Here is a 13869-nt window from a genome sequence, read left to right as displayed (position 1 = left end):
GGAGTATTTTCTCTTGTCGTCTCCATATACAGAAGGTGTATGCGCTGGTGTGTGTCTGGTGACCACAGTTGAATAGACTGGGATTCTAAGACATAATTCACAAGCAGCATTCCCTTTGTCTGGCTGTGCCTGCTCTCTGGGAAGTCTGTCATAAGTGGTCCCAGTCCACAAGGGGTCTTTGTTATCTCAACTTTCACTGCCTTTTTTTTTTTTTGTGGTACGCAGGTCTCTCACTGTTGTGGCCTCTCCCATTGAGGAGCACAGGCTCCGGACGCGCAGGCTCAGCGGCCATGGCCCACAGGCCCAGCCGCTCTACGGCATGTGGGATCTTCCCGGACCAGGGCACGAACCTGCGTCCCCTGCATCGGCAGGCAGACTCTCAACCACTGTGCCACCAGGGAAGCCCCTCACTGCCTTTTTAGTGCTGGAAAAATCCCATTCCAGTAGCGCCTGCCTGGTGTCATAGATTAGTGGGTCTGTGATTGGTTCCGCCTCATGTTCCTGTAGACACTGGAGACACCATTTGCGCTACACCATTCTTAAATCTCTGACAACAAAGGTCTTTGTTTTTGTAGACTAACTCTGGAAGTGAACTTTCTGGATTTTGGGAGGGCTGCATCTTTTGCACTTTCTTTAGGATGCCTCTTGCATTCATGGTTAAGCCATAAAAAAGGCCTACTAGCTTGAGTCCCTATCAAGATTAATATGATTCTACTCATTTAATGACCAGACAATGGATTCTTTAAATTGGCTATATTTAAAAGAAAGTTTTTAAAGGGCTCTCTTCCTAAATAATTATCTTATTGGTACCTATGGAAAAACCAAGTTGAAAAGTGTATACAAAGAAGTACTGCAGCTAGCCGCTGGGACTCCCTTAACAAGATGAAAGAACAGAGATTAGATGTAGAACAAAATTTAAAGTCCACATCCAACATAAATTCTTCTTGGAATCTGGGCCTGTCTTCTCAGCAAATTCCCTTAGTTCCCCAAACTCCTCCACCTTCCGCAGAAAAATCCCATAAACACCCAGCTGCCTATATTAACTTCCCTCTTCTTACAAGATTTACAGAGAGCACTCCAGCCTTCCAGTATATAGGTTACTCATGTAAATACTGAAAACCAGGAAGTGTATTTAGCAGAAGCACCTGAGATGGGCAGTAAAGCTTGCTTTGTGGGTCCTATAATCAGGCTCTGCCACCCTCAGGCTTTCCTATTCAATGTCCTTTGCAAATAAACCCTTGACCCCACCCAAGGAATTCATGTCCCCTGGCCAGAAGCAGATCTTTTAAATTATAAAGTCCTTTTTACCTCCACTTTTAGAAGATCCTACCAAATTTAAAGAGAAATTAAAAATATGAATGGCTATTCACAACCTAATTCACAGGGACTTTGTTTGGCAACTAAGGGGTGTTCTTAGTTTCCTTTTCAGGGGTTTCCTGCAAATGATCAGGAAATAGCTCAGCTTGAGGCTGATATTCAGGGGTTGATAAAAACATTAGCAGAAGCTTTCCCTTCTAAGATCAACTGGTCCAAGGTTGAAGTGTGCACTCAGAAAGAAGGCCTTTGTTAAAATGCTTTATACAGACTTAACAAAGGCATACTGCATTAAACCCTGAGGCTCCAAGATATAGAAATTTTTTGGTTTCCATTTTAGTTGAAAAACTTCTCCATGATATAAAGCAGCAAATTGAAGATAATGCAGTTGGTTGGCCAGATAAGCCCCTTGATATTATGTATGCTGAAACCCAATTCTTGAGGAATTAACAGCAACTGTACTTACTTTACAAATCTTCACAAAACCAGAACTGCAGTTCAGAAACAATTCAAAACCTACCTGTATTTACCATACCCCAAAACTCCCCTATTCACTTCAAAATACTTGTAGATATTGTAAAAGATCGGGACATTGAATTGTTCTAAAATGAAGGAACAATTTTAATAGTGATTACCCTGATAATAAAGAAATGTACCTCAAAACTCCTAGGAAAAAACTTACATTATCTCTTGGTTCTTTGAAGATGTAAATCTTACCATGTCTTTAAAATGCAAACAACTCAGGAAATAACTAAAACAAAGCCATACTTGCAAGAAACCAAAGACAAAAATGGGAGGGAAAGAGGCTTTTTAAAATACAAACTGCTATAAAAGCTCCCTTACCCCAAGCTCATCCACAGCCTCCATTAGATTACTTGTCAAGGCAAATACAAATCTTAAAAATCTTCACAAGTAGTAAAAAGCTTTAGCCACCTGAGTGGGTAAACAACTTATTCCAACTGCTGTTTATCTAAACTAGTGAGTTTTATATTGTTGTACCTGATTCATAGCTAAAATTCTGGAACAGAAGCTATAGGATCTCTGTTTCTGTCTGCATGTTTACGTATGTCTATGTGAAACTGAGCAGAACACTGTGCCTCTCCCCACAAGCACAAAGGCCCCTCCACGTCCCCTGCCTCTTGTTTGTAGAAAAGCTGAATTCTCCAAGGCCTCCCTGAATCACAAAAGAGCAGGCTCAAGTAGTTAATAATTAGGACAAAGAAGTCACAGACTTTAGCCATGACATAAGCTGCTCCATCTTGAGCAGTACTGAATCTATGGCTAGCACAGTTCCAAGAACTGGACTCAAGAGAATGGGATTAATATTATTGCTCATAATAATCTATATCTTTGTGAGCATCAAAATAATTATAGCTTGCTCTGCCCACATGTGTAAGCAGGCAACTAAAACTGTCAGCAAAGAGAGCATGTCGACATCTTCCACTCTGAGAATACAGCACCCTATGTCAGCATAAAGAAGTTACAGAAGACAGACCTTCACCCCTAGTCCCATAGAAATGGAATGACATTTGACAAATGGGGATTGGTAAGCAGCTTTTTTGCCCCTTTCCTATTTGCCCATTTATGTTCCCCTCAAAGCTTACAGAAATGAAATCACTGGGCAACATTTAACCTAACTCCTGACTTTTGCTCTACTGAATGCACACAATGCCTTGCCTAACCTGTTGATTCTTTTCCTAGATTAAAAGAAGTAGGAATGAAGAATTAAGTAAAGAATGACTAGCTCTTTACTCCCAGCAGGTCCCCTTAGCAACGCTGCAGGCTGACCACACAGAAGAGATAACATCTGAAGAAAGATCATGAGGAGTCAGTGAGCCTGCCTGCACACAATAGAAAAGGCAGAACCTAACCTTCTGCCTCAATGGTTAACTGAGATTACTTCCCCTTTTTTCCCTTTAAAAACTGTCATGGCTGAACAGAATCACTGAATTTGGTTTGGGGACATGAGTCCACCTTCTCCACAGAATGATGTCTCTCCGACTTCAGCAACTTTCCTTTCTACCAACACTTGCCTCTCAAGTATTGGCTTTTGAGTGGCAAGCAGCCAAACCTGAATTCAGTAACATATGCATGCGTGTGTGTGTGTATGTAATTTTATATGCATATGTATAATATGCCAACATTAATTTGTAAAAGAGCTCTATTTAATTGGCTTAAAATTAAACACTTATGAATTAAGTATTCCTAAAATTTTCAAAAATATAGAAACTAACCCAAATGTTTTTCAAGTTCACATAATCTAAGATAATTTTCAGTAAATAAAAGCTAGTTTAAGTATGTTAGTTTAATTAATACAGATAAGTGTTTAGAGTTATCAGCATTAATACTTTTATTCTACCAAGGTTAAATAAAAGTCAAATAAGCTCATGTTATCTGTATAAAATTTGTCAGCAAGAAAAACAACTTAAGATGATGGCTAACTGCTTTAATGTCTCATGAAAGTTTCATGAGTAATCAAAGTAAAATTGCTGAAAACAAGTGAATTAGATAGATGTAGGTGAGATAAGAATTTAAAAGTGAACTTTTTCTACAGTAATTATGTTTTATGATATGCCTATTTAAATGGTTTCTCAAGTCTCTTTGGTAACTTACACCTTTGGAATTTTTCTAAGTTAAATGGAGAGAGATTCATTAAATATCTAGAACATTTTCAAATAAGATAAAACACAGAAATATTAATTATTGAAATAGATTTGTCCACTTTTGGTTTCCTTTTAAAGACAAACTAAAGATATTTGGATATATTAGTAAACATGTATTTTGCCATATTGAAAAACTGTACTATGAAGAAGAATTCGTTTCTAGAAATTATAAAATCTATTCATAAATTTGCCAATCTAAAGAAGGCGAGTGTAACAGTTCACCATTGCTAGCATCTTAGTTTTCACTAGAAATTCATGTCTAAGGGCTAAGAATTCTAATTAATACAAGTAATTAAAACTACTAGAAATGATAAGAAAACATCTTTATATGCAAAAAAGTATCTCTATATGTGTGCTTTTGGCTAAAAGAAAGGTATGACAGATGGAGATGAATTTTTGTTGAGGAAAAAGAAAGTAATTTTTGTCCTAAAGTAAAGTTGTTATTTCAGAATGGAAAAGAGAGCAAGGTACAAACTAAAATGGACATAGAAAATTGTACAAGGTTTATGAAAAAGGAATCTTGGAAAAGGAATTTTACGTGTGATCAAGCTGGCTATGATTGAAATGGACTTAATTAAGTTAAAAGTTAAATAAATTTTACTATCAAAAGTACACTGGTACAAAATTAGAATTTGATTTTCTCTCTCTGTAAAAAGGACAAGTTTTCTCCGATTATTGGTCTGCTCTTAATAAAACATTGAGTTTTTTTGTTTGTTTGTTTTCTTTTACCTTTTAAGTAATATGCCTAGGAATCAAATATTTTGTGTTTTATAAAAATGATTTTCTGTCCTTCATGTTACTTTTATCATCAGGTCTTTGATTACTTAAGTAAACAGAGACTCTTGATATTAAAATAGGTTGTTTTTGCTCAGAACTATGTAAGCTTTTATATTTGCCTTCTAAATCTTTTTATCATTTTTGTAAAATGGATAATTAAGTACTGTGATCTTATTTGGTCAAGTGTCCAAAACCTTTTGGTATTTTTGACAAACTTCTCAAAATCAAATTATAAATAAAGTTTAAATAAAGATTTTTGACCTCAAACTAACTTTGGGATTATCTGGAAGGCACCTGGAACAAAAGATTTGTTCTCTCTGCTTATTAAAAAAAGACGAAGTTCGAGGAGAGATGCTAAGCTAACTAGGCTTATTTGATATGTTCAATTACATGGAAAACATTGTCAAATAAGTGATGCTAAGCTTTCTTTATGTTTTCTTTGTATAGGTACATATTATAAGTGTTCTAGAAATTATATGAATTTCCTAAAATTCTGATATGTCCTTGTACAATATTATCACTTGTAATTCTGGTTATTATCTTGGAATGTGTGTCATAGAAATAACCAAATTTCCTTGTTACTGCATTGTAAGAACTCTAATCAGATTTTTAACCATGCCAAATTTTAAATCTTTTATCATTTACAGACAGTTATTGTTTTACTCTGATGCATTTGCAAAAGTGTTCTGCAAAAGTGCTTCACCTTGAGAGATTCATGAAAATAACTCTGACAAGTACTCTAGAATATAGGTTTCTGGTAACTTGAAAATCATTAAATTTAACTGGGTAAGAATTTCCAGAGCTAATGGAAAAACTAGATTCAATCAGAACAAATATTAACTACATGGAGCTAAATGAACTGAAGAGGATGATTATAATATTTATGACATTTTTGTTTGAAACACTGCTGGTTCTTTAATGTGTTATTTTCCCAAATTTAAGGACACTTTTTTTCTCTGAAGCTACCAATAACTTAGGGCAACTTGGTAAAGTATACCTTTATGAATGAAGATGAAACAATTGCTTTTTCTCCCTACCTGATCCCTCTGGAATTTAGAAACTCTCAGTGAGAATTCTTCTTTTCATAGCAATATAGTTATTTGTATAAGTTCAAAAAGAATTTGTTCTCCTTGTAACAGGACTCAGTTGGAAACACTGGTTTTATTACCAAGGTTTTGACTGGAATGTCACATTTGAGAGAGATACACACAGACTCAGATATGATCAGCTAGCTTTCAGAAACTAGAAAAATTGACTTGATATCTTGCTTACAGGGTTCCTGGCAGCCTTACCAGGTAGGTAAGGAAGATCATATCCCAGCAGGCCCAGGAACCTCAGGATATTTTCGGGACCTCAAGAAGAGAGGAATTCAGCCATATCTACAGATATTAAATGTGAAGTCTGATGACAAGTCCTGGGCTTGGCTTACTAACCTTGAGAGGCTTTTAAAAGTTCAATCTGGAGATTCCTTATGAAAAGTTCCAGCAAAGCCAACTTAAAAGAGCCTATATGGTCCATCACTACTCCTGCTGCACTTATGTAAATAATGAGGACAAATTTACTGAAGTTAGACTTAATCTGCAAACAAACTAGTCTTAATGTAATTATCTTTGATAAAAATGGGGTTAATTATAGAGAGAAAAAATTAAGTTTCAGTAATACAGTAATCTTTTATGGATATCAGATTCTGGTGCTGCTGCTTATCTGTGAGGCTTTGTTTCTTACCTGTGAACTAACTGGACCCTGAATTCTTCTTCTCACCAATATTTGAATACAATTGTCCAAATTAATATTTCCAATTTTTCTACTACTCTTCTGATTTGGATTCATTAAGAACTAAAACTTCTATTTTTCTGAAGCCACACAAGTTGAATTTGGACAACTTGATAAACTTCAGAGAAATCAACACAGCTCACATATAGACAATTTTCATGCCTGTTGTTGTGTGGGTCACTGAGAAAGATCACCAGAGACATTCAAACTGCAAACCAGAAAAATCTGTCAGATTGCCACTGTCTGCCCTGTCTCCACCTGAAGACGTTTTGAGCATGACAGTTAGAAATATTCTTGACTGGCTACCCTCAGAAATCAGAAACTGGGATTATAGTCTGCTTTAATCAATAACCACTCTTTTTCTTTTATTTACATAGAAATGTCTCTAATTAAATACCTGACTGCTTGTCTGAAGTGAGTTTAAATGATCTGACCTATTGTAAAGGCTAAGAGACTGGTTAAATGAGATGGAGCAATCTACCAACTCAACTTCTAGACTATGAAATATCTTGGGAAAATTTCAAAGGCAGGACACAGGGAGCAGAATATGTGATCACAAAATATGCTACTTTGACATGTAAATTATTTTGAACTAAAGGCAATAAAGGCCTAACAGATGCGGGAAGAGATTTTTTTGTTGTTGTTGTTTTGTTTTTTTACCTTTTCCTTAACTACCTAAAAGAATTTAAATAAAGAGCCATACTAGAGATAAATTTTTTTATGTCCGAAAACAGTTATCTGAAGACTATACTATCAGAGATCATTTCTATAGCTCATTACTAGAGAAATTTCTCTGAATGAGTAGAGCACCAGCAAAGACAACCCTAAACAAAGTAATCAAATCACAATGGAAGAGAACAGAAAGGAAAGAAACAGAGAACTGCAAAAACAATTAACAAAATAGCAATAAGCACATACCCATCAATAATTACTTTAAATGTAAATGTACTAAATGTTCCAATCAAAAGAGATAGGGTGGCTAAATGGATAAATACTGAATATATATATATGATATATATGATATATATCACATATATATCATATATATGATATATCTCATATATGATATATATGTGATATATATCATATATATGACATGTATGATATGTCTCATATATATGATATATCTCATATATATGATATATATATATATATATAATACATATGCTGCCTAAAACTGACTCACTTCAGATCTAAAGACACATACAGACTGACAGTGAAGGGATGTAAAAAGATATTCCATGCAAATGGAAATGAAAAGAAAGCTGGGATAGCAATATTTATATCAGACAAAATAGACTTTAAAACAAAGACTGTAACAAGAGACAAAGAAGAGCATTACAAAATGATCAAGAGATCAATCCAAGAAGATATAACAATTGTAAATATATATTCACCCCAAATAGAGGCATATAAATACATGAAGCAAATATTAACAGAGATAAAGGGAGAAATTGATAGTACAGCAATAATAGTAGGGAACTTTAATCTCCCAGTTACACCAATGGCTAGATCATCCAGAAAGAAAACCAATAAGGAAACATTGACCTAAAACAAACAGTAGACCAAATTAACTTAATAAATATATAGAGAACATTCCATCCCAAAACAAAACAGAAGCATACACATTTTTTCAAGTGTTCACTGAACATTCTCCAGGATAGATCACATGTTAAACTACAAAAAGTCAATAAATGTGAGAAGATGGAAAGCATACCAAGCATGTTTTCCAACCACAATGGTATGAAACTAGAAATTAATTACAAGAAGAAAATGAAAAAAACACAAACAAATGGAGGTTAAACAACATGTTACTAAACAACCAATGGGTCAATAAAGAAATCAAAGAGAAAATTAAAAAATACCTTAAGACAAATGAAAACAGAAAGACAACATTCCAAAATCTACAGGTGGCAGTAAAAGCAGTTCTAAGAGGGAAGTTTATAGCAACACAAGTCTACCTCAGGAAATAATGGAAATCTCAAATAAACAATCTAACCTTATACCTAAAGGAACTAGAAAAAGAAGAATAAGCAATGCCCAAAGTTAGTAGAAGGAAAGAAATAACAGAGATCAGAGCAGAAATAAATTAAATACAGGCTAAAAGAAATAGAAAAGATCAATAAAAATAAAGGCAGTTCTTTGAAAAGATAAACAAAATTGATAAACCTTTAGCCAAACTCACCAAGAAAAAAAGAGAGAGGGCCCAAATAAAATCAGAAATAAAACAGGAGAAGTTAAAACGAACACCACAGAAATATAAAGGATCATAAGAGATTACTACAAAAAATTATACATCCAAAACTGGACAAGCTAGAAGAAATGGACACATTCCTGAAACTATACAATCTTCTAAGACTGAATTGGGAAGAAATAGAAAATAAGAACAGATGAATTACTAGAAATGAAATTGTATTAGTAAACAAAACCCTCCTGACAAACAAAAGTTCAGGACCAGACAGCTTCATACGCAAATTCCACCAAACATTTAAAGAAGAGTTAATACCTATCCTTCTCAAACTACTCCAAAAAATTGAAAAGTAGGGCAGCCTTCTAAACTCCTTCTCCAAGACCACCATTACTCTGATACCAAAACCAGATAAAGATACCACAAAAAAAGAAAACTACTGCCCAATATCCCTGTTAAACACAGATGTAAAAATCTTCAACAAAATATTAGGAAAGCAAATTCAACAATATATTAAAAGAATCATGCACTATGATCAAGTGAGATTTATTCCAGGGATGCAAGGATGATTCAATATCTGCAAGTCAATCAGCATGACACACCACACACACAACAAGAAGGATACAAATTATAGGATCATCTCTGTAGGTGATATGACAAAATTCACCATCTATTTATAATAAAAGTTCTCAACAAAATGGGTATAGAGGGAACACACCTCAACATATTAAAGGCCATTATGAAAACCCACAGCTAACATCATACTCAACTGTGAAAAGCTGAAAGCTCTTCATCTAAGATCAGGAACAATACAAGGATGTCCACCCTAACCACTTTTATTCAACATAGTATTGGAAGTCCTAGCCACAGCAATCAGACATGAAAAAGAGATAAAAGGTAACCACATTGGAAAGAAAGAAGTGAAACTCTCAATATTTTTAGATGACATAATACCATACATTGAAAATCCTAAAGACTCTGCCCCAAACGATTAGAACTAGTAAGGGAATTCAATATAATGGGGTGGCCAAAAAGTTCATTTGGGTTTTTCTGTAACATCTTATGGATAAACCTGAATGAACTTTTTGGCCACCCCAACAGTTACAAGATACTAAATCAATATACAGAAATCAGTTGTATTTCTATACACTACAACTTTTCAAAAAGAAAAGTTAAGAAAACAATTCTATTTACAATTGCATCAAAAATAATAAAATACCTAGGAATAAATTTAACCAAGGAGATGAAAGACCTGTACTCTGAAAATTATACTACATTGATTTAAAAATATTGAAGACGACACTAATAAATGGAATGATATACTGTGCTCAGGGACTGGAAGAACTAATATTGCTAAAATGTCCATATTATCCAAAGCAATCTACAGGTTCAATGAAATGCCTATCAAAATACCCATGGCATTTTTCATAGAATTAGACAAATAATCCCCAAATGTGTATGGAACCATGAAAGACCTCAAATGGCCAAAGAAATCTTAAGAGAGAAAAACAAAGCTAGAGGTATAATGCTCTCTGATTTCAAACTATATTACAAAGCTATAGTAATTAAAACAGTATGATACTGGCACAGAAACAGATGCATAGATCAGTGGAACAAAATAGAGAGCCCAGTAATAAACCCACACTATATGGTCAATTAATTTATGACAAAGGATCAAAAATGAACAGATTCTCTCTTCAATAAATGGTGTTGGGAAAACTGGACAGCTTCTTGCAAAAGAATGAAACTGGACCACTTTCTTACACCATATTAAAAAGTAAAATAAAAATGGATTAAAGACATAAATGCAAGCCCTGAATCCATAAAAATCTTAAAAGAAAACAGGCAGTATGTTCTTTGACATCAGTCTTAGCAGTATTTTTTGGATATGTCTACCCAGGCAAGGGAAGCAAAAGCAGAAATAAACAAATGAGACATCAAACTAAAAAGCTTTTACCCAGTGAAGGAAACCATCAACAAAACAAAAAGGCAACTTACTACATGGGAGAAGATATTTGCAAATGATATATCTGATAAGGGGTTAATATCCAAAATATATAGTGAACTCACAAAACTCAATATTGGAAAAACAAGTAATCTGATTAAAGAATGTGCAAGGAATCTGAATAGGAATTTTCCAAAGAAGACATACAGATGGCCAACACACATATGAAAAGATGCTCAACATCACTAACTACCAGGGAAATGCAAATCAAGTCACAAAGAGATATCACTTCACACCTGGTAGAATGGCAATTATCAAAAAGACAAGAAAAAGCATGTGTTAACAGGTGAGGATGCGGAGAAAAGGGAACTCTGTGCACTGTTGGTGGGAATGTAAATTGGTGCAGCCACTATGGAAAACAGTATGGAAAGACCTCCAAAAATTAAAAATAGTACTACCTCTTACAATCTAGCAATTCTACTTCTGGTTATTTTTCCAAAAGAAAGAACTAATTTGAAAAGATATACATACCCCTATGTGCATTGCAGTATTATTTACAATAGCCAAAATCTGGAAGCAACCTTATGTTTCCATCAATAGCTGAATGGATAAAGAAGATGTGATATATAGAAAATGGAATATTACTCAGCCATTAAAAGATGTTGCAACAACATGGATGGACCTAGAAGGTATTATGTTAAACAAGTCAGACAGAAAAGAAAAATACTATAGATTTCACTTATATGTGGAATCTAAAAATAAATCAAGAAACAAAACAAAACAAACAGACTCATAGATATAGAGAAGAAACTGGTAGTTGCCAGAGGGGATGGGGATGAGGGGGATGAGTGAAATAAGTGAGGGAGATTAAGATTTACAAAACTCGCGTCTTCCCTGGCGGCGCAGTGGTTGAGAGTCTGCCTGCCGATGCAGGGGACACGGGTTCATTCCCCAGTCCGGGAAGATCCCACATGCCGCGGAGCAGCTGGGCCCATGGGCCACGGCTGCTGGGCCTGCGTGTCTGGAGCCTGTGCTCCGCAACGGGAGAAGCTACAACAGTGAGAGGCCCGCGTACCACAAAAAAAAAAAAAAAAAAAGATTTACAAAACTCCAGTCATAAAATAAGTAAGTCACAAGTCTGTAATGTGCAGCATAGGGAATATAGTCAATAATATTGCAATACCTTTATATGGTGACAGATGTTTACTAGACTTATCATGGTGATCAATTTGTTATGTAGATGAGTGTTGAATCACTATGCTGTACACCTGAAATAATATAATATTGTATGTCAACTATTTCAATAAAAATTCAAAAAAATTTAAATTAAAAAAGAAAGACTTATCTGTGTGGCAGGACAAACATTTGTTTACCAAACATTACTCTTCCCATTTTTTTTGTGACTTGCCGTCCTTCCCTTTGAAGTCCCAGACCCCTATCCCCTTCTCCTTAGCTCAGGATGGCATATAAGCCTCAAATGTCTGACTGTTAGGGAGCCTCATTGGGGTTCCTGTATGTACAAAATTAAATTTGTTTTTTTCCCTTCTTGTTAATGTCTTATGTCTAAAAAATTTAATTATTCAACAAGCCAAGGAACCTAGAAATAAGAAGGAAAAGTTTTCCTCCCCTACAATACCTAAGCTAGTATCATATGTCTGTGGAAGCTGCATGACTAACCTGAATTGAATGGGACCTTATAAAATGGGTATTGAAAAAAAATTTCCGTAGTTGGTAGGGAAAAGAAAAAAGCTTCATATGCCAGTTATCAATTTATTGTCTCTTAGATCCAAATTCATCCTTTAATACCTGCTCTATGATAATGGAGGGAATTCCTTTTAAGTATTTCTCCTGCACAATGAGCAGGTGGTTAAACTTTCTTAATAGAGGCACTGCAGGGGCAGTACAGGAGGTGGGCATTCCCCAGCTATTTGCAGCTGCTGCATGGTGTGGCATGATGTTAGGACATCAGAGGTGCTCAGCTCCAGGAACACACCTAGAACACACGGTCCCTCAGCAACTTGCAGCCACAGCCTGGCCTGATTATAATTTCCCATGGCCCTCTCTACATAGACACAATGCCCCCAGAGTTCCTACCTATGACAGAACCCCTATTCCTTCTGCTTACCTGCATGCCTGGCAACCTTCTATGACTCACCTGTGCTTTGCCTGTTCCCAACAATCCTGCCTGCAAGAGGTAAGGTTGCCAGATTTAGAAAATGGAAATAAGACTCCCAGTTAAATTTTAATCCCATATAAACAACTAATATTTTTAAAGTATCAGTATATCCCATGCAATATTTGGGACATACTATACTATACTATACACTGAGGATCTTGTATTTTTTCTGGCGACCCTTCCTAGACAAGAGTCATCACCAGGCCCCCACTCCCTCTGCAGGCCTACACCCTGGCCACCACGTGAAGATTGCTGACGCCCTTCCTGCATTCTGGAGCACTGATTTCTACTTGCCGAGACTACACACCAGCTGGGCCCAGGCAAACCAGCAGACTTCTCTGCTATTCAGTGCCTGCAACCACACATTCTTCAGTGCATCTGAACCACAGCCTTGGGTATTCTCCCCCAACCGTAGGAAACTGTATAGAGTTGTCTTACACCTTAGTAATGTTTGAATCAGAGGTACATAATTCTTTATATTAAATTTCCCTATTTTAAGTTATTGTTTGTTTTCTACCTCCCAAATGAACACAGACTGCATACTCAGTAGAGACGAGAAACTAGGGTTGTGAAACTCTCTGTGCGATAATCAGTTAGTGAGGAAATCCTAGTTATGTCCATTTATAACCACAAAAGAAACATCTGGTCATAACAATGAAGAATCCAGAAAATAATAAAGCATCTAATGCCAGAACTCACTCTGATTTCAGGGATTCAGGATTTGTGGTGTAAAACACTCGCCACACCCTTCCTGCGCATTAAAGATTCTCTGCCTTCCACTGCCCCTTTAGCCCAGCTTGCAGATGGCTTGAGGCCTGAGAATACACCCTTTGATAGAAGGGAAGCTGGTGGTCCTCCTTGGGAAGTGATAATACACCTATGAGGTGTTATGGAGTGGTATTCAAGACATACTCTAACCAAATGGAGGAGTTTTTGTTCATCTAACTAAAAAAATGGGATGCTTTGAAAAAAGAGATGAATGTTGAAGAGAAAATAATTAGAAACACTTTGAAAAAGAAACCAGCTTCCGAGG

General features: G+C 35.7%; 1 protein-coding gene and 1 pseudogene across 1 annotated transcript in view; one reads left to right on the top strand and one right to left on the bottom strand.

Moving 5' to 3' along the window:
- PLD5 (phospholipase D family member 5) overlaps positions 1–13869 on the bottom strand; it is a 270932-nt gene that overhangs the window by 120507 nt on the left and 136556 nt on the right. The gene's annotated exons all lie outside the window — the stretch shown is intronic.
- Positions 7269–7353, top strand: LOC149750451 (small nucleolar RNA U3; annotated as a pseudogene).

This window comes from Delphinapterus leucas, chromosome 1, assembly GCF_059928025.1.
Source record: "Delphinapterus leucas isolate spDelLeu-1000000601 "Yukka" chromosome 1, BTC_Dleu_Yukka2, whole genome shotgun sequence".
In the NCBI taxonomy this organism is placed as follows: domain Eukaryota; kingdom Metazoa; phylum Chordata; class Mammalia; order Artiodactyla; family Monodontidae; genus Delphinapterus; species Delphinapterus leucas.
This window is presented reverse-complemented; position numbering and strand designations above follow the sequence as displayed.